The sequence below is a fragment of the Pogoniulus pusillus genome, chromosome 37, assembly GCF_015220805.1.
Source record: "Pogoniulus pusillus isolate bPogPus1 chromosome 37, bPogPus1.pri, whole genome shotgun sequence".
In the NCBI taxonomy this organism is placed as follows: Eukaryota; Metazoa; Chordata; class Aves; order Piciformes; family Lybiidae; genus Pogoniulus; species Pogoniulus pusillus.
This window is the reverse complement of record NC_087300.1, coordinates 3,711,894-3,738,399: the sequence shown is the minus strand read 5'-3', so window position 1 is coordinate 3,738,399 and position 26,506 is coordinate 3,711,894. Positions and strand designations below refer to the sequence as shown.

Genomic DNA, 26,506 nt, shown 5'->3' with positions numbered 1-26,506 from the left:
GTGTCATTCATCCAGGAGTCACCAGCCCAGCTCCTGGCATGAATCAAACACCACAGCCAGCTCTTCAGCAGGCAGGTAAACTGCAGCAGACCCAGTGTGCTGCACACACCCGGGCTGGCATCCCTCCAGGGCACTGCTGCTTTGTGCCTGTCAGGGGTGAGACCATCTCCTGCTCCCCCTCGGAGATGGCACCGCTCTAGAGAGGTCAGCTGCATCTCCAGCCAGCCCACCTGCCTTGCAGGGAGTTTTGCTGCCTCAGCCAGAAGCTGCCTGAGGACAGCAAAAAACTGCCTTGAGTCACTGACATTTTTTCCTTGAAGCCGTTGGAACTGCAAGGGTTTTGCCACTTTGTAAAGTAACAATAGCCACAAACCCAACCCACGTAGCCAGTGGGTGCTCCCGAGTGGCAGTGGGCTGCCAACTCCTCCAGCTGCCAGTGTGTTCCTGATGTTGTGCTGATGCAGCAGGGCCTGGAGTTGTTCAGTGTGGTTAGGAAAGAATCAGAATTAATCAGGTTGGAAAAGATCTTCAAGTTTATCGAGTCCAACCTATCCCCTGACACCTTCTAATTAACTAACCCATGGCACTAAGTGCCTCATGCAACCTCCTCTTAACCACCTCCAGGGATGGTGACTCCACCACCTCCCCAGGCAGCCCATTCCAATGCCAATCACTCTTGCTGTGAAAAACTTCCTCCTAACATCCAGCCTCAACCTGCCCTGGTGCAGCTTGAGGCTGTGTCCCCTTGTTCTGTCCCTGGGTGCCTGGCAGCAGAGCCCAACCTCACCTGGCTACAGCCTCCCTTCAGGTCTGCCCTAATCCTCCTCTGCTGCAGGCTGCACCCCCCCAGCTCCCTCAGCCTCTCCTCGCAGGGCTGTGCTCCAGGCCCCTCCCCAGCCTTGCTGCCCTCCTCTCGACACCTCCCAGCACCTCAACATCTCTCTGCAATGGAGGAGCCCAGAACTGGACACAGCACTGCAGGTGTGGCCTGAGCATTGCTGAGCACAGGGGCAGAAGGACTGCCCTGGTCCTGCTGGCCACACTATTCCTGATCCAGGCCAGGATGCCATTGGCCTTCTTGGCCACCTGGGCTGTCAGTCCACAACCAGACCCTGACACAACCCCATGGCTCCTGCAGCACAAAAGAGCCAGCAGGGCACTGGTGGGGATGGTATTTCCTACATCCCTCTTGTGGCACTTAGTGCCATGGTTAGCTGATTAGATGTGGTTGGATAATAGGTTGGGTGTGATGATCTCTAAGGTCTTTTCCAACCTGGTTAATTCTGGGACTCTGGGGGTATTTTCATCTTAAAGACCCTCAAAGCTAAACCCTCCTCCAGGTCTGTAGCACAAAATGATTGCAGAGGCTTTTACCCACCAACCTGACAGGTTAGGAGGGTTAAATCCCAGGACTGATGCTGGATAAATACAGAAACCAGGTCCTGGGTGAAGGTGCAGAGCTGGGGTGAGCTGCAGAGAAGTGCTGTTTGCCCAGCCCAGCTGTCACAGGCTCACAGGATGTTAGGGGTTGGAAGGGACCCAAGGAGATCATCGAGTCCACCCCCCCCTGCCAGAGCAGGACCACACAATCACAGGATCACAGGGTGTCACCACTGCTATGCAGGGAAGATGCTACCCTGCTTGCAGCTCACTACAACCCCCCTAACAGATCAGTGAAAATTAAACAGCCAGGGAACAGCCTGGGTGCTGGCTGAACCACCACGAAAGCTCTGTGAGCATCTGTCCCTGTTGCAGTGTAAGGGGATGCTGCATGCCTGGCTCAGCCCTGCTGCCCTGGGACCCTCTCTGGCTTCCTGAGACCTTCTCTGGCCTCCCAAGATCTTCCCTGGCCTCCTGAGACCTTCCCTGGCCTCCTGAGACCTTCCCTGGCCTTCTAAGATCTTCCCTGGCCTCCTAAGATCTTCCCTGGCCTCCTGAGATCTTCTCTGGCCTCCTGAGACCTTCCCTGGCCTCCTGAGATCTTCTCTGGCCTCCTGAGACCTTCCCTGGCCTTCTAAGATCTTCCCTGGCCTCCTAAGATCTTCCCTGGCCTCCTGAGACCTTCCCTGGCCTCCTAAGATCTTCCCTGACCTCCTAAGATCTTCCCTGGCCTCCTGAGACCTTCCCTGGCCTCCTAAGATCTTCCCTGACCTCCTGAGACCTTCCCTGGCCTCCTGAGACCTTCCCTGGCCTCCTAAGATCTTCCCTGACCTCCTGAGACCTTCCCTGGCCTCCTGGGATCTTCTCTGGCCCTAGCCACTGCCCCATGGCTCACAACTACTCCCCCATCTTGGGGGGTCATCATGTAGGTGGTTGTCATCTGACCACACTGCCAATACCCCTGGAGACTTGCAGACCTCCTAAGGATTTCCTCAGAGGACTCCCACAGCTTTATTTGACCTCCTACATCTTTTTGGCCTCCCCCCTCTGCCAAGGTGGCCTGCAAAGAGTGGTGGGAAGGCTTGAAGACGCTGGTGGCTCAGGGACACAAGCCATGGGACCTGCCATCTCCTGGCACATGTGGGAGGAGCCAGCACAGCACCAGCACCACAGCCTGGTGGCACTTTGCCCCAAGGAGGGCAGAAAGAAGAATGTTCCCAGTCTGTGCAGACCTCTGCAGTGATGGTGAGGGATGGCAGGGAGGAAAAACTCATAAGCTGGGGAATCCCAAGGTCCTAAAACACAGGCAGGGAGGGTTTGGGGGGCCCTGGGATGCTTTCAGAGTCCAACCCAGCCCTCAGTCCCCTCTCAAGGGGTCCATTTCTGCCTCTGTTGGGTTGTTTGGGCAAACAATCATCATCCAAATGACATCTTTGCCTTTGCCACTGACCTTGGTGGCATTCAGATGGACGACCCACAGGTCAAAGTCTTTATATCCTATTACCAGTCTCCTGAGTCATGCCTGTCCCCTGGCAAGTTATATCATTTAGAAATGGCAGCTAAATGGGAACGAGGTCATGCTCCCAATACAGCCACAATAGGACATGACAGCACTTTTCTGAGTGATTAAGCCTCAGGTGATGTCAGGGCTACAAGACAAGTGGCTGAAGGCTCAAAGACTTTAATCACCCTGGATGTGTCATCCCATCCCCACCCTCCATCCTCCTGGGATGGCCTTTTAGTGCCAAACGGGAGAGATAGAGACCAAAAAAAAACCTCACTCCAAAAATCATTAAGCCCAACCTGTGCACCTCCCCACCTCCCCCATCCCCTCCAAGTTATCCATGCGGCAGGGAGTGCTGCTCATCATCAGCCCCAGCAGCCTGGTGGCCCTCAAAGATCATGCTGCAATAAATCAGCTGCGATGGCTCTCCGGAGGCGCCCGGGGCCGGCGAGCAGACACTAGGTGGCACCGGGAGAACGCTCCGCGCTGCCGCCTGCCTGCCCGGGAACGCTCTGGCAAAGCGGAGCACGGAACCCAGGATGACGGAGCAGAAAACGTCTCTGCTGAGGAGGAGGAGGAGGAGGAGGAGGCTGCCAGCTCACCTTCAGCCTCGCACCAGGCTCTGCAGCAGGGCAGCTGCGCGGCCCCCGGCGTGCTGGGGACACGAACGCGCGGGGCCGTGGTGTGGAGCCCACGGTGTGGAGCCCACGGTGTGGAGTTCATGGTGTGGAGTTCATGGTGTGGAGTTCACGGTGCAGAGCTCACGGTGCAGAGCTCACGGTGTGGAGCTCACGGTGTGGAGCTCACGGTGTGGAGCTCACGGTGCGGAGTTCACGGTGCGGAGCTCACGGTGCGGAGCTCACGGTGCGGAGCTCACGGTGCGGAGCTCACGGTGTGGAGCCCATGGTGTGGAGTTCACGGTGTGGAGTTCACGGTGTGGAGCTCACGGTGTGGAGCTCACGGTGCGGAGCTCACGGTGCGGAGCTCACGGTGCGGAGCTCACGGTGTGGAGCCCATGGTGTGGAGTTCATGGTGTGGAGCTCACGGTGTGGAGCTCACGGTGCGGAGCTCACGGTGCGGAGCTCACGGTGCGGAGCCCATGGTGTGGAGTTCATGGTGTGGAGCTCACGGTGTGGAGCTCACGGTGCGGAGCTCACGGTGTGGAGTTCACGGTGTGGAGCTCACGGTGTGGAGCCCATGGTGTGGAGTTCATGGTGTGGAGCTCACGGTGTGGAGCTCACGGTGCGGAGTTCACGGTGCGGAGCTCACGGTGTGGAGCCCATGGTGTGGAGTTCATGGTGTGGAGCTCACGGTGCGGAGCTCACGGTGCGGAGCTCACGGTGCGGAGCTCACGGTGTGGAGCTCACGGTGTGGAGTTCACGGTGTGGAGCTCACGGTGCGGAGCTCACGGTGTGGAGCTCACGGTGTGGAGTTCACGGTGTGGAGTTCACGGTGTGGAGCTCACGGTGTGGAGCTCACGGTGTGGAGCCCATGGTGTGGAGTTCACGGTGTGGAGCTCACGGTGTGGAGCTCACGGTGTGGAGTTCACGGTGTGGAGCTCACGGTGTGGAGCTCACGGTGTGGAGTTCACGGTGTGGAGTTCACGGTGTGGAGCTCACGGTGCGGAGCTCACGGTGTGGAGCTCACGGTGTGGAGCTCACGGTGTGGAGCCCATGGTGTGGAGCTCACGGTGTGGAGCCCACGGTGTGGAGTTCACGGTGTGGAGCCCATGGTGTGGAGCCCATGGTGTGGAGCTCACGGTGTGGAGCCTCTTGGCTGAGCTCACACAAGAGCTTCTCCTGCTTCGACCCTGAGCTTACTCTGACTTGTTTCACAACAAGCAGGCTGAGCCCCGGAGCCTGTGCGGCCGCTTGCTGCCCCCCAGCACCCAGCTGCCCCCACATCAGCACCAGTGTGGCCGCTTCAGGGCTTGGTGGGTGCCTGCCTGGCTGTGGCAGCGTGGACCTGGCCACCTCAAGGGATGGCAAGGGTAGCAAGGGATGGCTACCAAGAGCAGGGCTTTAAGCTGAGCACAGCTGCTGAGCCCTCCCTCTCTGCTGACACCAGGAACTCCTCTTCACACGATAGGGAAGATTCCCCCTCCCCCCCCGCAGACTGGACACAGGCTTTCCTGACCACCAGCTGGAGGGAAGCAGGGAAACTTCTGGAGACTTGGAGGCTACAACCCCACAGCCAGGAAAAAAAGCTTCAGGCAACCTGCAACACCAGGTTGGAGCCAGCAATTTTAGCCGGGAGCAGTTAGGCTCTTTCCCCTCTGGCTGGCTCCCCATCACTCACCTTCTCTTGTCCCTGCCTCAGCAGGGTAACAGGCAGCAAAGCCCAAACCCTCTCTGAAGAAGCAGTGCAGGGCTCAGTTTCTTCTGGAGAGCTTTGCTCAGGCAGCCTCCTGTGACAGCTTCCTTCCTAAAGAAGAAATTTGCTTACACCTGGAGCAAAATCCTACATCAAAAGCAACCCCTCACCCCTCTTGGCTTGCTCTTGCTGCTCCAAGGGGACCCTGGGCAGCAAACCCATGAGCTGAACCCTGAAAAGGGCCTGGACTTGGCTCAAAACGAGAGATTTTGCATCCTCCTGCCTTAAAATGTCAGCACTGTAATTAGCTGCCATCTGAAGCTGGAGTGGGAAAACAGTGAGCAAACTGTTTTGCCCCTCTCTGTTTTCAGTTCAGCTTGAGAAATTTGTTCAGGCTGACCTTTTCCCTCCTAGACCCCTTAGAATTCCCACTCCACGGTGGCATTTCCTAAAAACAGGTCAAAACAGCACCTCCCCCACCCCTGAAATCCTGACCAGCTGCAGGGATGATGTGCTCAGCATCATGCCAATGCAGGGAGAAAGCTCTGTGCCAGAGGACCTCAGTGGTGAGATTCCTGCCCCAGCAGATGCTCCAGGCTCCTCTGGGTACTCGTGACTGCCACACAGCCAGCCACATCCTCCCAGCAGCTCTCCAGGGCTCCCACCACACCTCATCACCTCTCTATTAACGTGGAGAGCTCCAGGACATGGTCTGCGATGTGCAGGAAGCACAACAGAACACTTTGTGAGCTGCAGATTTCAGTTGCTCACTCACTCCTTGTGGGCTGGGGGCTGTGCCTGTGCCAGGCGAGGTGCCCAGTGCCCCCCCCCCCCCCCAACTCTGCCACCCTCCCCAGTGGGCAGGGACAGGTCGACATGGATAAATGAAGTGAACAGGGTGAAGTCTGAGGGGGTTGCAGAGTGCTTTTGAGGGGAAGCCAGCCCCTGCTGCCACCCATGAGCATCACCCATCCTCCTGGCATTCCCCTTGAGCCACACCTGGCACCTCTCTAACCCTTGGTCAGCTGAATCTGAGGGCAGAGATGACACAGGTGCTCAACATCATCCCACAGCCACCCAAGAGCCCCTCAACCAGCAGATGAAAGGGATGGGGCTGCAAGGCATCACCTGCTGCAAGGCAATGTAGGCTTCCCTGCTGTTCTGTCTCTGGCCCCATCAGCCAGGATCACCAGGGTCAGGCCTTTCCCTCTCATCTCCTTTGGACACCACTGCCAGGTCCCAATCATCTGAAAGCAAACTCCCAGTTACAGGGATCTGAGATCAAGCTGTCACTGGTTTAGACCTTTCTAGTGCATCATTTACATCCTCATCTCACCTACCCTTTCCCATTCTGTTTTTGTCCCTGTAAGGCTGCTGGAGTCACAACTTATGCTCCAGATCATCTCTTGCTCTAAAGGATACAGTGAACTTCTTTGCCCACCAGCTGAGGATGTCTCTCCAGATGGGCAATGGTTGCATTTTGGTGGCTGGAAGTGGAGGTTCAGGTCCTCTTGTGCCCTGCGTGCTCTGTTACATCAACAACAGCAAAGACAGAGGAAACACCTGCAAAAACACAGGAAAGCAGGAGGCCACGATGGCTGTTTTGGAAATCTCAGTGCTGAGGTAGCACAACACCACCTTTGAAAGGGCTCTGCTGCCTCAGACAAGACTGCCTCCAGCACCACCTCCAAGAGCAGAAACCACCAAGAGCAGGGACACCTCCCACCAGCCCAGGTTGCTCAAGGCCTCGTCCAAACCAGCCTTGTACACCCTCTAGGGACAGAGCATCCACAAGCTCCCTGGGCAACCTGTTCCAGTGTCTTCCCACTTCGCTCCAGAGAATTTCTTCCTAATGCCCACTCTCAATCTCCCCTCTTCAAGCTTCAATCCATTCCCTCTCATCCCATCGCTGCAAGCCCTCGTCAAAAATCCCTTCCCAGCTTTCTTGTAGGCCCCAGAAGGCTCTCTCTGAGGTGTCCCCAGAGCCTTCTTTGCAAAGCAACAGAAAGCTCAACCCAGCACAATACCTTCCTCGGAGCCTAATCGTTCTCCGGCGCGTCAGAGGAAGAAGAAGAAGAAGAAGGGGATCAAAAGCATCCTCCCTGCCTCCCCGCTCATTGACAGAGAGCCTGGAGCCTGGGCCTGGCGCTGCTCCGGCTTTGGTGGAGCTCGACCCTCCTCTGTGGCATGGCCTGCAATTATGGCTGGGAAAAAAGAAGGGGCAGCTCGCCCTGGGTGCGGGAAGAATGAGAGGCAGACGCCTTTCATCCGCGCCCCACCGGCCGCCGCCTGCCGCTCGCTATTCTTATCCCTCCCGATCAAGGCGAAACGTTTCCTCCTCCTGCCATTGAAGCCCGGAGCCTCGGCATGGTGTGGACTGAAGGATGGAGACCTTCCCGGCCCCATGCTGCGGGCCACGACCCTGCCATGGGGGCTTTGAAGCTCAGAGAGAGCGGCTGGCGGAGGCAGACGTTTGTGCATCCCCGCGGGTGACTCCGCTGCTCCTCGCCCGCCGAGGAAGGGCAGCCTTGGGCCATGCTTGATGTGGCAAGTGCTGTAGCTGGGATGGTGGCAGGCAGCAGAGCGGCTGTGTGGGCACCTGCCTTGGTGCCCGACAGAGGTTGTGGCCTAAGGAAGAGGAGGGATAGGACTGGGGGGGAATGGACCAAAGGTAGAAATGGGGAGGTTCCGAGTGGCTGTGAGGAGGAAGTTGTTCAGCAGGAGGGTGGTGAGAGCCTGGAAGGGGCTGCCCGGGGAGGCGGTAGAAGTCTCATCCCTGAAGGTGTTTAAGGCCAGGCTGGATGAGGCTGTGGACAGCCTGATCTAGGGTAGAGTGTCCCTGGGCACAGCAAGGGGGCTGGAACTGGCTGATCCTTGTGGTCCCTTCCAACTTTGACTGATTCTACAATTCTATGGTTAAAAGGGGCTCCAGGAGGAAACTTTGGTCACTGTGATTTAAAAAGCCTCTTGTGTTCATGGACTCCTAGAAGGGTTTGGCTTGGAATGGATCATCTAATTCCATCCCCCCCTGCCATGGGCAGGGACACTTCCACTAGCCCAGGTTGCTCAAGGTCTCAACATTGACTAAATCCCCTCTCAGTCTTCTCTTCTGCAGACTAAGCAGCCCCAGGGCCCTCAGCCTCTCCTCATCAGGCAGTGCTCCAGTCCCCTCATCATCCTCATTGCCCTCTGCTGGACCTTCTCCAGCACATCTGGTCCATCTGGTCCCATATGAAGCCAAGTGAGCAGAGCTGTCTCAGGGACCAAGAATGTTTGAGAAGCAACTGAGGAGACACCAAATTGCCCTGGTGATGCTCTCAGCCCCCAGCCTGCTACAAGAAGAGTTTCCTGCTAGGGAAAAGGGGAGTTGTTGATGTCACACAAGGGGAGTTGTTGATGTCACACACCCCCCCTGCTGCCCTCGCACAAGCAGGGCACTGCCACTGCCCCCACAAGCCAAGGTCCCCACGCGTGGGGGACGGAGCTGACTCGCCTGGACCAGACCCAGCAGCCTGCTCCTTCTTTTTTTTCCCAGGCTATTTCTTTATCCTTTTGCCAACGACAGATTGAGGGCTTCAAAAACCAGCCCGGTGAACTCTCTCCTGCTTCCCCGCCATGGAAATTACCTCACACTGGTTCAAAAGGGAGAGCAATTTGCAAAACAAATAAGTCTGCGATTAGCTAACAAGCGGCAGCCTGACCTTACAGGGACCCTTTCATTAGGAGACACTTATTTCCTGAGACTTCTCCACAGAGCACCGATTAAGTGCACTGGGATGGCAGGAGCTGCTTCATACTGGTTTAATGAATTAAATATATGCTCCTGTTTGGCTCTTAATGTTGGGAAAAAAAGCCCCTAAAATAGAATTAAGTAGAGGAATTGTCACATTCCCGAGGCTGAGTGGCTCTCTGCTAGGGCAGTTTGCCTTCGCTTTCCTCTCCCCATCACCAAGTTTACTCTGGCCATGTGCTTCTCCTGTCGCTTCATTCTGAAAGGGGCTTGCAAGAAAGCTGGGGAGGGACCTGAGACAAGGGCTCTTCTGCCTAGTTACTGATAGGAGAAGGGGAAATGGCCTCAAGTTGCCTCAGGGGAGGTTTGGGTTGGCTGTTGGGAGGAAGTTCTTTGCTGAGCAGGTGGTCAGGCACTGGAACAGGCTGCTCAGGGAGGTGGTGGAGTCGTCATCCCTGGAGGGGTTTAAAAGGAGAGTGGATGTGGTGCTTGAGGCTATGGTCTGGTGATGAAGGATGCTGGGATGAAGGTTAGGCTGGATGATCATAGAATCATAGAATCAACCAGGTTGAAACAGACCTCCAGGATCATCCAGCCCAACCTAGCACCCAGCCCTATTCAGTCAACCAGACCATGGCACTAAGTGCCCCAGCCAGGCTTGGCTTCAACACCTCCAGGGTCATCGGCACCACCACCTCCCTGGGCAGCCCATTCCAGTGCCAATCACTCTCTCTGCCAACAACTTCCTCCTAACATCCAGCCTAGACCTGCCCTGGCACAGCTTGAGACTGTGTCCCCTTGTTCTACCCTGGTGGTCCTTTCCAACCATAGTGATTCATAGTGCTTGGATGTTGTGCTGAGGGATTTGGGTTAGTCAAGGACTTGTCAGTGTGAAGCTAATGATTGGACTTGAGAATCTTGGAGGTCTTCTCCAATCTAAGAACTTCTGTGATTCTGTGCAAGAGGGAAGATTGAGATTCATATAATGGTTTAGGTTGGAAGGGACCTTAAAGGTCATCCAGTTTCAACCCCCCTGCCATGGGCAGGGACATCTCAACTAGTCCAGGTTGCTCAAAGCCTCATCCAACCTGACCTTAACCACCTTCAGGGAGGGGGTATCCAAAGCCTCCCTGGGCAACCTGTTCCAGTGTCTCCCCACTCCCACTGGAAAGAATTTCTTCCTAATCTGCAGTTTAAGTCTCCCCTCCTCAAGCTGCAATCCATTCCCTCTCACTCTGTCACTACAGGCCCTTGTCGAAAGTCCCTGCTTGGTTTTCTTGTGCAGACACAGATGTCCACACAGGCTCTGTTCTGGCCTAATTCCAGGGGAATTTAGACTGGAGTTTAAGAATAAATTCTTTGCAGTGATGGTGATGAGACACTGGAACAGGTCACCCAGGGAGGTTGTGGATGTCCCCTCCACGGTGGTGTTCAAGGCCAGGCTGGGTGAAGCTTTGAGCAACCTAGGCTGGTGGGAGGTGTCCTTTCCCATGGCAGAGGGGTTGCAACTGGATGAGCTTTAAGGTCCCTTCCAACCCAACCCATTCTATGATTCAATTCTCCTCCATTAACACCAGCCCATTGAAGTGTCCTGCACAGGGAGCCTGAGAGCTCTCCTCCAGCTCTCCTGCTCTCCAAGGGTATCCCAGCAAACAGCAGAGTGCTCCAAGCCCTCATCTTGTGTTGGGGCTTAGAATCATAGAAACATTGAATCAACCAGGTTGGAAGAGACCTCCAAGATCATCCAGTCCAACCTAGCACCCATCTAAGGATCATGGCACTAAGTGCCTCATCAGTCTTTTCTTTATCTTCTTTTATCTTCTCTGTCTTCTCCCTGCAAATCCAAGCACAGCAGCATGAGCTGTGCCCCCACCACTGAGCATAGCCAGCCTATGCTCATGGCCTGGAGGATGCTCTTGGAGCAATGTGGCTCTGGATGGGTGCAGGGAGGCTTTGGGGACAGTTTAGATTTGCCCAAGAGGAAACACCTCCTGGGATGTTCCTTAGCCCACTCTGCTGAGGATCATCTCACAGAGTGAGTAGCCCTTCCTGGCACCTCCAAGGGGCTGGGAAAAAAGTGATGGAGACAAAAGAAATAACAAGGAACTCATGGAGGCAGCAAGAGACCCAAATGTCCCAGCCATGGGGCTGCTGTCCTGGAGCTCATGGGGCTGCAAACCTCCCCCATTAGGCTGGTGTGCCTCTGACTGGTGTGTAATTTAATTACTGCATGCTTAAAAGATTAAAGCCACGATTAACAGAATTTACATGGATTAGCACAGGAGGATTTTTAAGTCACCACCAGCTCATGGCAGAGCAAACCAGAAAACTACAACCCCCAGCAAAAGCACTGGGGCTGAGTGGCAGCCCTGGAGCTGCTCCATGTGCCAGCTCCTTGGGGAGCAGGAAAGCTGAACGTGAGGACCTGCCAAGAGCACTAAAACCCTTTGCAGTGCAGTCAGCTCCATGCTGGGAGTGATTTCACCTCACCAGAACATTTCTCCTTGATCACCTTCCCTGGCAGAGTTGGGGCTGTTCAGCCTGGAGAAGAGAAGGCTCTGGGGAGACCTTAGAGCAGCTCTGAAGGAGGCTACAAGAAAGCTGGAAAGGGAATTTTTACAAAGGCTTGTAGTGACAGGACAAGGGACAACAGTTTTGAGCTGGAAGAGGGGAGACTGAGGCTGGAGATGAGGAAGAAATTCTTGAGTGAGGGTGGGGAGACATTGGAACAGGTTGCCCTGGGAGGCTGTGGATGGTCCCTCCCTGGAGATGTTCCAGACAAGGTTGTGAGACCTTGAGCAACCTGGGCTGGTGGGAGGTGTCCCTGCCCATTGCAGGGGGGTGGAACTGGATGATCTTCAAGGCCACTTCCTACCCAGTCCATTCTCTGTTTCCATGACCCATCACTCCATCACACACATTGCTGCTGGAGAACATTCCTCTCTCAGTCCCCAGCCATGAATTTGAGGCTGTGCTTAAACCCATCTGTTATTTTTCTTAAGCCAGTTATTAGATGTCCCTTTATGGGGGAAAGAAAGAAGCTGGGTGTGAGGGAAGAAAACTCAGGCATGCAAACTGGGAAGATTTATGAAATCAACTGGTTTAAATCAAATTCACAGGTCTCCAGCTGATGCTGTGCCCCAGCAAGCATTATTGTTTCCCTCTCAGGGGTGAGAAGGAGAATGTGAAATTCATTTTCCTATGCTGGGAGGGGAAGGAAAGATCCAGGGCAGAATTTTCATCAGATTGCTTCTTCCAACAGAGCTATTTACAAATCCTCATCCCTTTACCTAAGCAATTGCCTCATCTGGCTGTCATGGTCAGCCCTGGCATGGGCAGAGCCAGAGAAGGACCAGGGCCAGTTAAACATCTCCATTGGCTCAAGCAACATTTTGCAACAGCTCTGAGAAAATTCCTCCCTCCTGAATGGGGCCTGGAGCATCTCTGAAGAGGAAAGGCTGAGAGAGCTGGGGCTGTTGAGCCTGGAGAAGAGCAGCCTGAGAGGGAATATTCTCAATGCTCAGCAAGAGCACCTGCAGCACCACCACCAGCAAGTGGAGAAGAGAAGGCTCCTGGGAGACCTTAGAGTTGCATTTCAGTATCTTAAGAGAACCTACAGGAAGACTGAGGAGAGACTGTTTGGAGGGGCCTGTGGTGACAGGATGAGGAGCACTGGTTTGAAACTGGAGCAGGAGAGATTTAGTTTGAATGTTATGAGGAAGCCATTGGAATGGGCTGCCCAGGGAGGTGGTGGAGTCACCATCCCTGGAGGTGTTCAAGAAAAGCCTGGCTGAGGCACTTAGTGCCATGGTCTGGTTGACTGGATAGGGCTGGGGGATAGGTTGGACTGGCTGAGCTTGGAGGTCTCTTCCAACCTACTTGATTCTGTGATTCTATGATTCTAAGCTCTTTGCAATGGGAGTGCTGAAACACTGGAACAGGTTGCCCAGAGATGTGGTTGAAGCCCCATCCCTGGAGACATTCAAGACCAGCCTTGATGCAGCCCTGGGCAGCCTGCTGCAGTTGGAGGTGTCCCTGCTGCCTGCAGGGGCTTGGCCAAGATGACCTTTGGCGGGGGGGGGGGGGGGAAGGATCCCTTCCAACCTGACGCCTTCTGCGAAATCCCTGTTGGCTGGCTGAGGCTGGAAGCACAGCCAAGGACACTCATCCAGGCACCTGCTGAGGGGTGAGGATGCTTGGGAGCAGCTTCCTGACCTGCAGCCCTTCCCATGGCTGCTGCCCTGGGAGCTGTCTGGCGTTCTCGGCGCTGGCTGGCGGCTGGGCAGAGCTGTTTGATTTGAAATATTAGCGAAGAGATTTGAAACAGTGCTCATGATTTTGTGATGCATATGGTAATTAAAGTGTTACATTGCAATTATGATGTAATTAAACTGTGGGATGCTCTTCAAGATGCAATTGCCACTCATTTGCATAACTGACGGATTTGCTTATTATCGCCCTTTTAATATATGTATTCAAAAGAGCAGCAGGAGCGGCGGGAAGGGAAGCCTGCAGCAGCCTCCCTCAGCGCTCAGCCTCCCTCCAGCCCACTTTGGTGTTCTGCTGTCACTCCCCAGCCCCAGCTACCACTGATTCTCTCCTCCTGGGCAAGACTTAAGAGCAGCTCCACTGACCAGCACCCCCTCAAAAGCCCAGACCTCAGTGAGCCCCAGGGTTGGAGCACAAACACCTCCTTCCAGCCCACTTTGGCGTTCTGCTGTCACTCCCCAGCCCCAGCTACCACTGATTCTCTCCTCCTGGGCAAGACTTAAGAGCAGCTCCACTGACCAGCAGCTCTTTAAAAGCCCAGCCCTCAGTGAGCCCCAGGGTTGGAGCACATAAACCTTCCATCCCACTTTGGTGTTCTGCTGTCACTTCCCAGCCCCTACCACCACTGATTCCCTCCTCCTGGGCAAGACTTAAGAGCATCTCCACTGACCAGCAGCCCTTTAAAAGCCCAGCCCTCAGTGAGCCCCAGGGTTGGAGCACAAACACCTTCAGGGCAAGGGGCAATGGGTGGAAGATCAGCCATAAGAGGTTCCATGTGAGCCTGAGGAAGAACCTGAGGAAGGATTTTTTCACTGTGAGCGTGCCAAAGCATTGGAACCAGCTGCCCAGGGAGGCTGTGGAGTCTCCCTCTCTGGAGATATTCAAGAACCATCCAGTGTGATCTGCTCTGGGTGATGCTGCTCTGGTAGGGGGGCTGGACCAGATGAGCTTTTGAGGTTCCTTCCAGCCCCTGACATTCCATGATTCTATGATTCAGCACATTCACCCTTGGTGCAGTCAGTGGAGGCTTGGACCCAGGCAACCCCATGGTCACATCCATCCTGACAAACCACTGCCAAACTCTCCTCTGCACCAGACTCTTCATGGAGTTGTAGAACTCATGGAGTCATTGCCCAGGGAGGTGGTTGAGGCTTCCTCCCTGGAGGTGTTAAAGGCCAGGCTGGATGAGGCTCTGGACAGCCTGATCTAGTAGTGTGAGGTGTCCCTGCCCATGGCAGGGGGGTTGGAACTGCCTGATCCTTGTGGTCCCTCCCAACCCTGACTGATTCTATGATGGTTTAGGCTGTCAGGTAGTGATAGGACTGGTGGGAATGAAGCAAAACAAGAAGTGGGTAGATTGAGGTTGGATGTTAGGAAGAAGTTCTTCAGCATGAAGGTGGTGAGAGCCTGGAAGGGGTCACTCAGGGAGGTGGTGGAAGCCTCATCCCTGGAGGTGATTAAGGCCAGGCTGGATGAGGCTTTGGACAGCCTGATCTAGTGTGAGGTGTCCCTGGGCATGGCAGGAGGGTTGGAACTGGCTGCTCCTTCTGGTCCCTTCCAACCCTTACTGCTTCAATGATTCTATGATCACTACTGAGGTTGAAAGAGACCTGGGAGCTCATTGAATCCAGCCATTCACTGGCGTGTTTCAGACAGAGGCTTTCACCTATTCCAGCCTCCTTAAGCCCTTTCAAGGATGCTGTTTGGGGAGGTCCCTGTCTGGAAAACCCCAGGAACTGGATCCAACCTGACTTTTCCAAGCTATTGATGCCCTCTGCTACACCCACCAGCTGCACACACACGGCCCAGGGCAGCCACCCAAAGGCTCGTGGAGAGATCGCTCATTCTCCTCCTGGAAAGACCTTCCTGGAGCTGTAGATTTCTGTAGGTGCTGCAAACCAAACAAATCACCTTCTAAAACGAGCCTGGATTTTCTCCTTTTTTAAGCTCATCAGACCTTCCTCTGGGGAGCTAAAATAAAACCACCCTCAGGATTGAGCTGCCCATAACCTCGTCGCCATGAGGCGGCTGTGAGTGGGTGGAACACGTGGCAGGACGTGGGCATACGCTAGGCAGCCCAGGAGTGAGGGCTCAGGAAGAGAAATCTTCCCTGCAAGCTAAATCCTGTGTCTGGACTTTGTTTTATCCTGAGAAGGCCATGCCTTAAAACATCCCTGACAGCTGTAATGCCTCCATCTGACTCACTGAAGAGAAGGAGAGATGGCTTTTCAAATGGTTCCTTTTATCTGCTGTTTTAACCTGCACTGAGAAACAGGAGATCCCTGCAAAACGTGATGCCTGCTGGTGTGCAGGAATAGATCTGTCAGGAAAATAACAGCACAGCTTTCAGAGGACAAAGGGTTAGGCTCTGCTCCATCCCCTGCCTGGACAGACCCCAGGGAACGTGGCTGGGTTTGATGCTGTGTGGGGCAGTGGTGCTTGGGTAAGACCCAGAGCAGCTGGTGGCATCGACCCCTAGGGAGCTGTGTGGCTCTAGAGGAGTAATCTGCCAAGGTTTGCTGCTCAGAGCATCCTGTCCTCTCTTAAAAACACCTTTGTCTTGGCATTATTGCCTTCCCAAACCATCTACCTCATTACAGATGCTGTTAGCATCGAAAATAGACAATATTGATCTAGGCAAATAGAATTGTCTCTCTTTAGGCTCCACACACATCCATGGGGACCAGGATCAGGCTCCTGGCTGCAGCAGGACCAGGTACCACTCAGCTACCTGGTGCAGAGCTAACAAGGCTCTTCTGCTGCTGAAGGGGATTGGTCAGAATCACAGAATCACAGAATGGTTTGGGTTGGAAGGGACCTTAAGGATCACCCAGTTCTAAATCCCTGCCATGGGCAGGGACACCTCCCACTAGAACAGGTTGCTCAAAGCCTCATCCAGCCTGGCTTTGAACATTTCCAGGGGGGAAGCATCCACAGCCTCCCTGGGTAACCTGTTCCTGTGTCTCCCCACCCTCACTGACAAGAATTTCTTCTCAATATCCAGGTCTAAATCTGCCATCCTCAAGCTCCTGGTTGGTAGCCAGGAACCCCCCATGGGGATCTGCTCTGCTGACGGCCAAGGCTGCAGCCAGGGAGGGGAAGGAGGCTGCTCCCCCTCCAACCCATGTTGTGTGCTGCAGTGGGTTTGGGAAGTGACAGGTCAGGTCAAACACCATCAATCACCAGGTCAGACACCACCAATCAGGTCAACCCCCAGCTCATCGATTCCCAGCCCCTCGTGAGCCATGGTCTTGGAGAAAAAAACACTGATAGGCATTTAGAGGCAGGTAAAGGAAAAGCTTTTTCCCTTCTCTCTAAGCACAGCAGATCTATGATAGGGCTTTTGAAACTCCAGCATCCCCCTGGTAGGCAGTGTGCTAGGCCTGCAGGTGGAAATAAATGACTCCTCACCGGATTAAAAGATCTATGTGACAGCAGAGAAGTAGCTGAGCTACATCTAAGGAAGTGCTGAGCATGAGCCATGCTGATGCCAGCAGTGTGCCTGTGGGGCTCTCTCTCACCCTGGCAGAACCACCTGGGACCCCTGAGCACCCTCCCTTTCCCCACTTACTTTGCTTTGGTTGGGAAACTCTAGAAGCTTGCCAGTCAAAACTGATGTGGCGTTCAGCGGAGTCCGATCCCGCATCGAGCTGCTGTTGCTCCCTTCCCCAGCAGGGCAGGGCTGCCATATCAGACAACTCTTAGACTCATTAGCAAAAGCAGATGCTTAGATCCACAGTCCCTAATGACTGTAAATGAGAGTATCAGTTTATTGATTGATGGCCTAATTGTTGCCACCAGGACACAAGCGATAGCTTGAGCCCGAGCACTCCATGCTGGAGGATCCTCAGCCTGCTGGGGAGAGAGGGAAAATCCTGCTGAGGCTGGGGCCAGGTGAGCAGGATGGGCTCCCAAATGATTCCCAAATGATCCCAGCGTGTGAACAGTCAGGCAGAAGTTAATTCAATTACACTTCACTCTACAGAGGTCAAAGCCTTCGAGTGAGTGTTGCTGCCTGACCTTTTGTGGGGTCCACTGACTTGCCTGTGCTCTTGGCATGGTAATGAGGAGGCTGCTGGGAGCTGTGAAAGCAACGTGTGCCTTCCCTTCCCTCTCTCCCTGCTTCAGCTGGCCAGGAAAATGTAAATACAGGGATGGAGGGGAAGGTCACAGCTCGGTCTCTGTGCAGCCCTGCAATGGGGAGTTGTGCCTGGGTGCCATTCAGCCCTGCTCCTGCACTGACCCTATGATGGACAGGCCACGGGAGCTCACTGCAGTGATTAACTGTGGCTCTGCCTTCAGAAAGACATCTACAGACTGACCCTGACCCAGAGATGGTCACAAACTCCTCTGAAATCAAGAGGTGCTGAGCATATGCCCTGATGGCTCACAGAGCATGGATTATGCAGGACATCGCTGCCTTGGGATGCTGTTGGGGATGGATTGCTAAAAGGAGCTGGATCTGAGGAGGATCCAGACCAGAAGCCAGACCATGACCTGTGGAGTCTGAGCAAGGTGCCAGGATCCACAGACAGCAGCCACAGGAGCTGCTCCACTATGGATCAACCTCCCCCCCAAATGCTGACACAGCATTGTGTGTGTTCACAGACTGCATTGGGCTGAAAGGGAGCCTCAAAGCTCATCCTGTCTGACACCCTGCAGGCAGCAGAGACACCTCCAGCTAGAGCAGGCTGCTTGGGGCAACACCAAGTCTGATCTTGAATGTCTCCAGGGATGGGGCCTCAACCACAGCCTTGGGCAGCCTGTTCCAGCATTTCAGCATTCTCACAGTGCAGAACTTCCTCCTGATGTCCAAATCTCCCCTGCTCCAGTTCCAAACCACTGCCTCTCATCCTATCACTGCAGGTCCTTCTAAACAGCCCCTCCCCAGCCTTCCTGTAAGTCACAGGCTCACAGGATGTCAGGGGTTGGAAGGGACCCAAGGAGATCATCCAGTCCAACCCCCCTGCCAGAGCAGGACCACACAATCTAGCTCAGGGAACACAGGAACACATCCAGACAGGCCTGGAAAGGCTCCACAGAAGGAGACTCCACAGCCTCTCTGGGCAGCCTGTGCCAGTGCTCTGGGACCCTTCTAGGCAAGAAGTTCCCCCTTGTGTTGAGCTGGAACCTCCTGTGCTGCAGCTTCCATCCATTGCTTCTTGTCCTATCTCAGGGAGCAGTGAGCAGAGCCTGTCCCCCCCTCCTGACCCCCAGCCCTCAGATAGTTATCAACATTGATTAAATCCCCTCTCAGTCTTCTCCAGACTAAGCAGCCCCAGGTCCTTCAGCCTCTCCCCATCAGGCAGTGCTCCAGTCCCCTCATCATCCTCCTAGCCCTCCCTTGAACCCTCTCCAGCAAATCCCTGTCCCTCTTCAACTGAGGAGCCAAAAACTGATCACAGTATTCAAGATGAGGTCTTGAAATACAGCTCTAAGTCTCCCCAGAGCCTTCTATTCTCCAGCCTGAGCAACCCTCAAAGCTCATCTTGTCCAACCTGCATGCAGTCAGAGGGACACCTCTACCTAGAGCAGGCTGCTCAGGGCCACCTCTAGCCTGATCTTGAATGTCTCCAGGGAAGAAGCCTCAACCATATCCTTGGGCAACCTGTTGCAGTGTTTTACCCCTCCCAAAGCTCCAGCAGACCTTGGGGCAGAGAGATGGCCATGAAGCAAACAACCTCTGCCTTGGGTGATGTTTTTCTATCACCTGCAAATCAAGAGGGGAACAAAAAAAAAACCTTCCAACCTCTCCCCCCCCCCCCCAGAAAAAAAAACACCCAAACCCTCCCAGATTTGCAAGAGGATTTAAGAGGCATCAAGTTGCCTGGATACCAGATCTTGTAAGTACCCAAAAAGTAATTATAAAGCAAGAAATCTGTCTCGGCTAAGCAGGCAATGGGAAATTGGAAATCCATTTGTGAGAGACTTTCTGCTTTCTAACAAGACAGGTTACAGCTCAGCCTTGTTCACAGCAGCCTCACACATGCTCCTGCTCCACACCCTCCCAGCTGAGCCTCCTTTGCAAAGGGAAATCAGAGCAAGGCTCAGAAATTCCATACAGAAGAGGACTAAGAGCAGCCAGGTTCTGGCAGGGCAGGGTGGATGGGCAAGTAGAGAGCAGCATCCAGGCAAGCAGAGGATGAACAGAGGGTCCAGGAGGGACAAAACTGTGCCAAGATGCACCACACATGGGACTGCTCCACGTGGACTGCTCCACATGGACTGCTTCTCTTAGCCTGGAAAAGAGGAGGCTCAGGGGTGATGATCCTGGTGGTCCTTTCCAACCATAGTGATTCATAGTGATTAGATGCTGTGCTGAGGGATCTGCTTTAGTCAAGGACTTGTCAGTGTGAAACTAATGATTGGACTTGAGGAGCTTGAAGGACTTTTCCCATCTAAGGAATTCTGTGATTCTGTCGTTCTGTGATCTCATTGCTGTCTGCAGCTACCTGCAGGGAGGCTGTAGCCAGGTGGGGTTGGGCTCTGCTGCCAGGCAAACAGCAACAGAACAAGGGGACACAGTCTCAAGCTGTGCCAGGGCAGGTCTAGGCTGGGTGTTAGGAGGAAGTTGTTGTCAGAGAGAGTGATTGGCATTGGAATGGGCTGCCCAGGGAGGTGGTGGAGTGGCTGTGGCTGGAGGTGTTTTGTCCAAGCCTGGCTGGGGCACTTAGTGCCATGGTCTGGTTGGTTGGGCAGGGCTGGGTGCTAGGTTGGGCTGGAGGAGCTTGGAGCTCTCTGCCAACCTGCCTGATTCTGTGATTCTGTGATAACCAATGGGATAATCCCTTTGTCAGGCTCAGGAGCCAGTGCTGATTGTCCCAGGAGGGCTGGTCTGGGGGGCTGCCTGCAGAGGCAAAGTTGGACAAGATGACCTTTGAGGGTCCCTTCCAACCCAAAGCAGTCTGTGAATCTGAGGACCCCAATACAGCATCTCCCTGCATGGCTCAGCTGGATCCCTCCAGCTCTCCCAGTGCCTGCCCCTGCCACCCTCCTGAGTGCAAAGCCACAGCTAATCTCCACACCACCTCACTCCCTCCACAAGGGAAGCTCACACAACCTGGCTTCCCAATGCTGTGTTTGCTCCTGAGCTTTGAGTGCTGCCATAACCCCTCCAGATGGTTGGTGCATGTGGGTCCCACGGGTCCCCAATTAGCTGCAGGGGCTCTGCTCTCCCCTGGCAGTCCCCCAGCTCCTGCTCTCAGGGCAGTGCCATGTTGAGAGCTGCACAGCAAACCTCTCCTGTGTGACACAAAGAAGCTGGCAGCCCCATGCAGGGCTTGCTGAAGCCACCTCCTGTCACCTCCTCCCCTGGGTTATGGAGGGTATGGCTGATGGAGCCAGCTGGGCACTGCCACACCAATTAAAATAAACCCTTGATGGCCCTGCTAATGAGAAACCCACTCTGAAACCTGCAGGTCTGGTGTTTTGCTCTTGGAGTGGGGGGTAAAAGGTTGAGGAAAATAAAGGGCAATTGAAAAAAAAAAATCCCTCTGCAATCACAGGATCCAAATTCCCTCACAAGGACTCACTTCAGGCTCAGCAAAAGCAGCTCAGATCAGCTTCTGGCTCAGCAAAAGCAGCTCCTGCCAGCCAAGAGCAAGGGTCTAGAGAGCAAGTCTGAAATGAGGAGCAGGTGAAGGAGCTGGGGGTGTTTAGTCTGGAGAAGAGGAGGCTGAAAGGAGACCTCATTGCTCTCTACAACTTCCTGAAAGGAGGTTGGAGCCAGGCAGAGGTTGGGCTCTTCTCCCTAGCCTGACCTGTTTAGGTGGTCCAGCCCTCTCCTACACAAGGGCTCCAATCACAGAATCATAGAATCAGTCAGGGTTGGAAGGGACCACAAGGAGCAGCCAGTTCCAACCCCCCTGCCATGCCCAGGGACACCCTACCCTAGAGCAGGCTGCACACAGCCTCAGCCAGCCTGGCCTCAAACACCTCCAGCCATGGGGCCTCAACCACCTCCCTGGGCAACCCATTCCAGCCTCTCACCACTCTCATGCTGAAGAACTTCTTCCTGACATCCACTCTGACTCTCCCCACCTCCAGCTTTGCTCCATTCCCCCCAGTCCTGTCACTCCCTGACAGCCTAAAAAGTCCCTCCCCAGCTTTTTTGTAGCCCACTTCAGATGCTGGCAGGCCACAAGAAGGTCCCCTGGGAGCCTCCTCTTCTCCAGCCTGCACAGCCCCAACTCTTTCAGGCTGTGCTCACAGGAGAATTCAGCTTCCCACAGCTCCACACCCCCCAGACTCACTGCAGCACACAGAAGTAGCCACAGCTGCTTCACCTGGCTGAGCTTTGGTGGAGATTCCATCGAATCACAAAAGGGTTTGGGCTGGAAAGGACTTCAAAGCTCACCCAGTTCCAACCCCCCTGCCCTGGGCAGGGATAGCTCCCACCATTCCAGGTAGCTGAAAGCCTCCTCCTGCCTGCTCTTAGACATTTCCTGGGATGAAGTGTCCACAATTTCTCTGGGCAGCTCACTCCAGTGTCTCACCACCCCCAGAGGAAAGAACTTTCTAAGCAGCACCCAAACCCATCCAACCTTTCCAGAGCAGATCCCAACAGTGCATTGCAAGGCAGAATAATTCTGACTACAGAAGCCTTTTGCTGCTGTAATTGTTTCTGTGTGGCCTGGGAGGAGTTGGGTTGTGCTGGAGGCAAGGGAGGTTGTGCTGGAGGCAAGGGAGGTTGTGCTGGAAGCAAGGGAGGTTGTGCTGGAGGCAAGGGAGGTTGTGCTGGAGGCAAGGGAGGTTGTGCTGGAAGCAAGGGAGGTTGTGCTGGAGGCAAGGGAGGTTGTGCTGGAAGCAAGGGAGGTTGTGCTGGAGGCAAGGGAGGTTGTGCTGGAGGCAAGGGAGGTTGTGCTGGAAGCAAGGGAGGTTGTGCTGGAGGCAAGGGAGGTTGTGCTGGAGGCAAGGGAGGTTGTGCTGGAAGCAAGACAGGTTTTGCTGAAGCAGGAAAAGCAAAGCAAAGCCATTTCACTTTAGGCAACAGTTCTGGAGCTTTAGGGGTCAACAAACTGAGAACTCCTGGAAAATACTTTTCAGGGCAGGACAGTCTGGAGAGGAAAAAGGAATCGAGACAATGCAGTTATGAAGTGGCCAATTTCCCCCCTCCCAGTCTCTCTGCTCCTTTTCAGCATCAAAATAAGAGCCAAGGAGGAGAATCAGCAGCAGCAGCCTGCAGTAGCAGCTCGGAGGAGAATCAGCAGCAGCAGAGGCATGGCAGAGGAAGGGAAACTGAAGAGAGGGAAATGCAGTGGAGATGGTGAGGAGTGGACACTGAAGAGAGGGGAATGCAGTGGAGATGGTGAGGAGTGGACACTGAAGAGAGAGGAATGCAGTGGAGATGGTGAGGAGTGGAAACTGAAGAGGGAAATGCAGTGGAGATGGTGAGGAGTGGACACTGAAGAGAGGGGAATGCAGTGGAGATGGTGAGGAGTGGAAACTGAAGAGAGGGGAATGCAGTGGAGATGGTGAGGAGTGGAAACTGAAGAGAGGGGAATGCAGTGGAGATGGTGAGGAGTCTGAACTGCAAGGAGATGCAAAAAAAGAAGGGATGGGAGCAAAAGCCTGGTGGCAGTAAGAAGCTGGCTTTGGGAATGCCATCCTTGCTCCACGCCAAACACAGACACGCCTCTCCCTCTCATTCACTCCAGAAGCTTCCACTGGAGGATTCCTCTTTTCCATGGGATATGCCTCTGTGCAAGAAGCCTCAGAAATCTGCATTTCTGAAGGCAGTGGGGTGGGGTTTTTTTTTGCCAAGATCAAGGGCTGGTTTGGAACACTCCCAGTGTAAATCAGCAAGGGCTTGGGCTGCCTTCTTCCATCCAGGAGACATCAAGGAGGACGCCAGGGATGCAATGGTGTAGGAGTAACCCTACAGCAAGAGGTGACCTTGACCCAGAAGTTTCCTTCTTCTTTTGCTTTTTGGGTTGTTTTTTTTTTTTGGTGTGTGGTTTCTTTTCTTTTCTTTTTTTCCCTTTTCACTTCTTTTTTTTTTCAAAGGCAAACTCCAGCCCCAAAGAAAATGAGTTGCTAAACGTGGAGCACAACTTGCCTGCAGGTATGTAAAATACAAGAGGAGACCTCTCCCCCTCGACTCCCTCTGCACCCTGCCCTGAACGCCAGAGGAAAAGTCATTTGAGTGATCTTAGCAAAATCAGAACAAGCATTTAGTGCTCTTTAAGGACCCATAACAACACTTCAGTAGTTTGCTGGTTTGGATCTATCTCCTGCATTAGCCAGTTAAATTAAAGCATTTATAATTAATTGAACAAATCATTTCCTCTCACCCCCCTCTGGGGCTCAGAGCCTGGGAGCCTTCACTGCATCTGAGCCTCTTAAGCAACTGGGAGTGGGGGGGGAACGAAAAAATCCCTCATGAGGTTCAACAAGACCAGGTGCAAGGTCCTGCAGCTCAGTCGAGGCAATCCAAGCACCAACATAACATCCACCAGTGCCTGGCTGGGGAGCAGCCCTGAGGAGAGGGATTTGGGGGTGCTGGTGGCCAAGAAGCTCAGTCTGAGCTGTCAGTGTGCTCTGACAGCCCAGAGAGCAGCCAGAGCCTGGGCTGCAGCAAGAGCAGTGTGGGCAGCAGGGTGAGGGAATTGATCCTGCTCCTCTGCCCCACACTGCTGAAACCTCACCTGGAGCACTGCATCCAGTGCTGGAGCCACTACTGCAAGAGGAATGTGGAGGTGCTGGAAGGTGTCCAGAGCAGGGCCACGAGGATGAGCAGAGGGCTGGAGCTGCTCTGCTACAAAGAGAGACTGAAAGAGTCAGGGCTGTTCAGTCTGGTGAGGAGAAGGCTCCAAGGTGACTTTATTGTGACCTTTCAGTGGGATGGGACCATCACTGCAGTGTGGGTCACAGCAAGACTCAGGGCACAGGCAGGTGCCACGCTGGAGCTGTGTGCTGGGGCAGGGATGCACTTGGAAGTGAGTGCTGGCAAAGGGAACTGGAGAGGCTGCTGCTGGGCTCTGCTCACAGCTAATTGGAGCCAGAACAAGGGAGAATGGCCTCAAGGTGAGGCTGGGGAGGTTTAGCTTGGATATTAGGAAATGATTTTTCAGGGAGAGAGTGGTCAGGGACTGGAATGAGCTGCCCAGGGAGGTCATTTTAGGGCTATGGTTTAGGGTGAATCTTGTAGAGTAGGGTTCTAGGTGGGACTTGGTGACCCTGCCTGTTGCTGTGTGATTCTGTGTGTGTGAACTGAGCAGGATAAAACCCAGCAGAGGAGAATCAGAGCAAGGCTGAGGAATCCCATATGGAAGAGGACCCAGAGCAGCCAGGCTACTGCAGAGCAGGATGGAGGGGCAGGCAGGGAGCAGTGGCCAGGCAAGCAGGGGATGGGGACCAGGAGAGACAAAACTGACCTCAGATACACCACACATGGGACTGTTCCACGTGGGTGACAGATGGAACAACTCCCACTCAGGCTCAGGAGGCAGCCAGGAGTGTCCCCAGGAGGGTTGGTCTGGGTGGCTGCTCCCAGCTGGGCTGGCTGCAGAGGCGAAGGAGCTCGGGAAGGGGCCTGATCTTCACAGAAAGATACAGTTGATTTTGATGCCCTGGAAGTGCCTCTGTCAGTAGATCTATCTTTGCATTGTGAGAAAGCCTATTAGCTTCTGCTTTCTACTGCTGTGGGAATTTATTCCTCTGTCAGCTCTTCAGTATCAAAGTGCTTCCCTGGCACAGATTGATACGGCGCAGGGCAGGCAGCCCCTTGCCTCGGGAGGGATGAGGGATGGCTCTGACAGCACAGCACCAGCAGCTCCACAAGATGAAATCTCAATTCCCAAGGTCTGCTGTGACATTCCCAGGACCTTGGGCTCTCACCCTAGGACCCACACGTTCTGGGCTGCCAGCAGGGCGGGCACTGGTAAAGCCTCATCTCACATGCCCCAAGCAGGGGAGTGTCCCCCAGCAAGGGGGCTGGCAAAGCCTTGCCACCTCATCCCCCGCTGATCAGCAGACCAAGAGCAAGGACAAACCTGGGGGGCTCCTGTCTAGCTCTGTGGGGTCCAGAGTGGAAGGTGGTGAGCAGCTCTGCTCAGCCATGGCTGTGCTCAGTAGTGAAGCAGAGCTCTGAGCAAGGTTGATCATAGAATAATAGAATCAAGCAGGCTGGAAGAGAGCTCCAAGCTCAGCCAGCCCAACCTAGCACCCAGCCCTGCCCAACCAACCAGACCATGGCACTAAGTGCCCCAGCCAGGCTTGGCTTCAACACCTCCAGGGATGACAACTCCACCACCTCTCTGCGCAGCCCATGCCAGTGCCAATCACTCTCTCTGCCAACAACTTCCTCCTGACAACCAGCCTCAACCTCCCCTGGCACAGCTTGAGGCTGTGTCCCCTTGTTCTGTCCCTGGGTGTCTGGCAGCAGAGCTCAACCCCACTTGGTCACAGATTCCCTGCAGGCAGCTGCAGACAGCAATGAGCTCTGCCCTGAGCCTCCTCTGCTGCAGGCTGCACCCCCCCAGCTCCCTCAGCCTCTCCTCACAGGGCTGCTTCCCCCCCGACCCCAACCCCCTCTTCCTGCTGGTGGCTGACATGGGGAGGAGAGCCCTGCCTATAAATCATGTCCTGCCCAGGTTTTGAGGAGAGAGCAGCTATTATGAGAAATAGATCAGAAGTGACACAGCTCATTACCATGAGGTGAGTCCAAGTTGCAGACAAGGGCAAAGTTAATAAAACCTGTGCCCAATGCACAATGCTAACTCTAATTGTTAGCACTAATGAAGCCTATTTAGGGTGGATTATGTATCTGGCACTTTGGATGCAGCCTTCGATTCATCTTCCGTGGCAGATGTCTCATTGCATCAGATCCTGAGGCAGAGGGAAGCCTTCTCCCCATCCCCTCCAGGGCTGGGGCTGAAAAACAAAGGCTCTCTGGGCAGGGACCTTGTGGAGAGTCATGGAATGGTTTGAGTTGGAATGGATCTTACAATCATAGAATCAGTTAGGGTTGGAAGGGAGCACAAGGAGCAGCCAGTTCCAACCCCCTGCCATGCCCAGGGACACCCTACCCTAGAGCAGGCTGCACACAGCCTCAGCCAGCCTGGCCTCAAACACCTCCAGCCATGGGGCCTCAACCACCTCCCTGGGCAACCCATTCCAGCCTCTCACCACTCTCCTGCTCAACAACTTCTTTCTAACATCCACTCTGACTCTCCCCATTTCCAGCTTTGTTCCATCCCCCCCAGTCCTGTCACTCCCTGACAGCCTCAAAAGTCCCTCCCCAGCTTTCTTGTAGCCCCCTTCAGATCCTGGAAGGCCACAAGAAGGTCACCTGGGAGCCTTCTCCTCTC

At 54.4% G+C, this 26,506-nt stretch overlaps 1 long non-coding RNA gene across 1 annotated transcript in view; it reads right to left on the bottom strand.

Annotated features, from left to right (window-relative positions):
- Positions 1–7,283: 7,283 nt before the first annotated feature.
- LOC135190907 (uncharacterized) overlaps positions 7,284–26,506 on the bottom strand; it is a 34,242-nt gene continuing 15,019 nt past the window's right edge. Inside the window, exon 3 of the long non-coding RNA XR_010308671.1 lies at positions 7,284–7,401. This is a non-coding gene — a long non-coding RNA (uncharacterized LOC135190907). The remainder of the gene's footprint in view (positions 7,402–26,506) is intronic.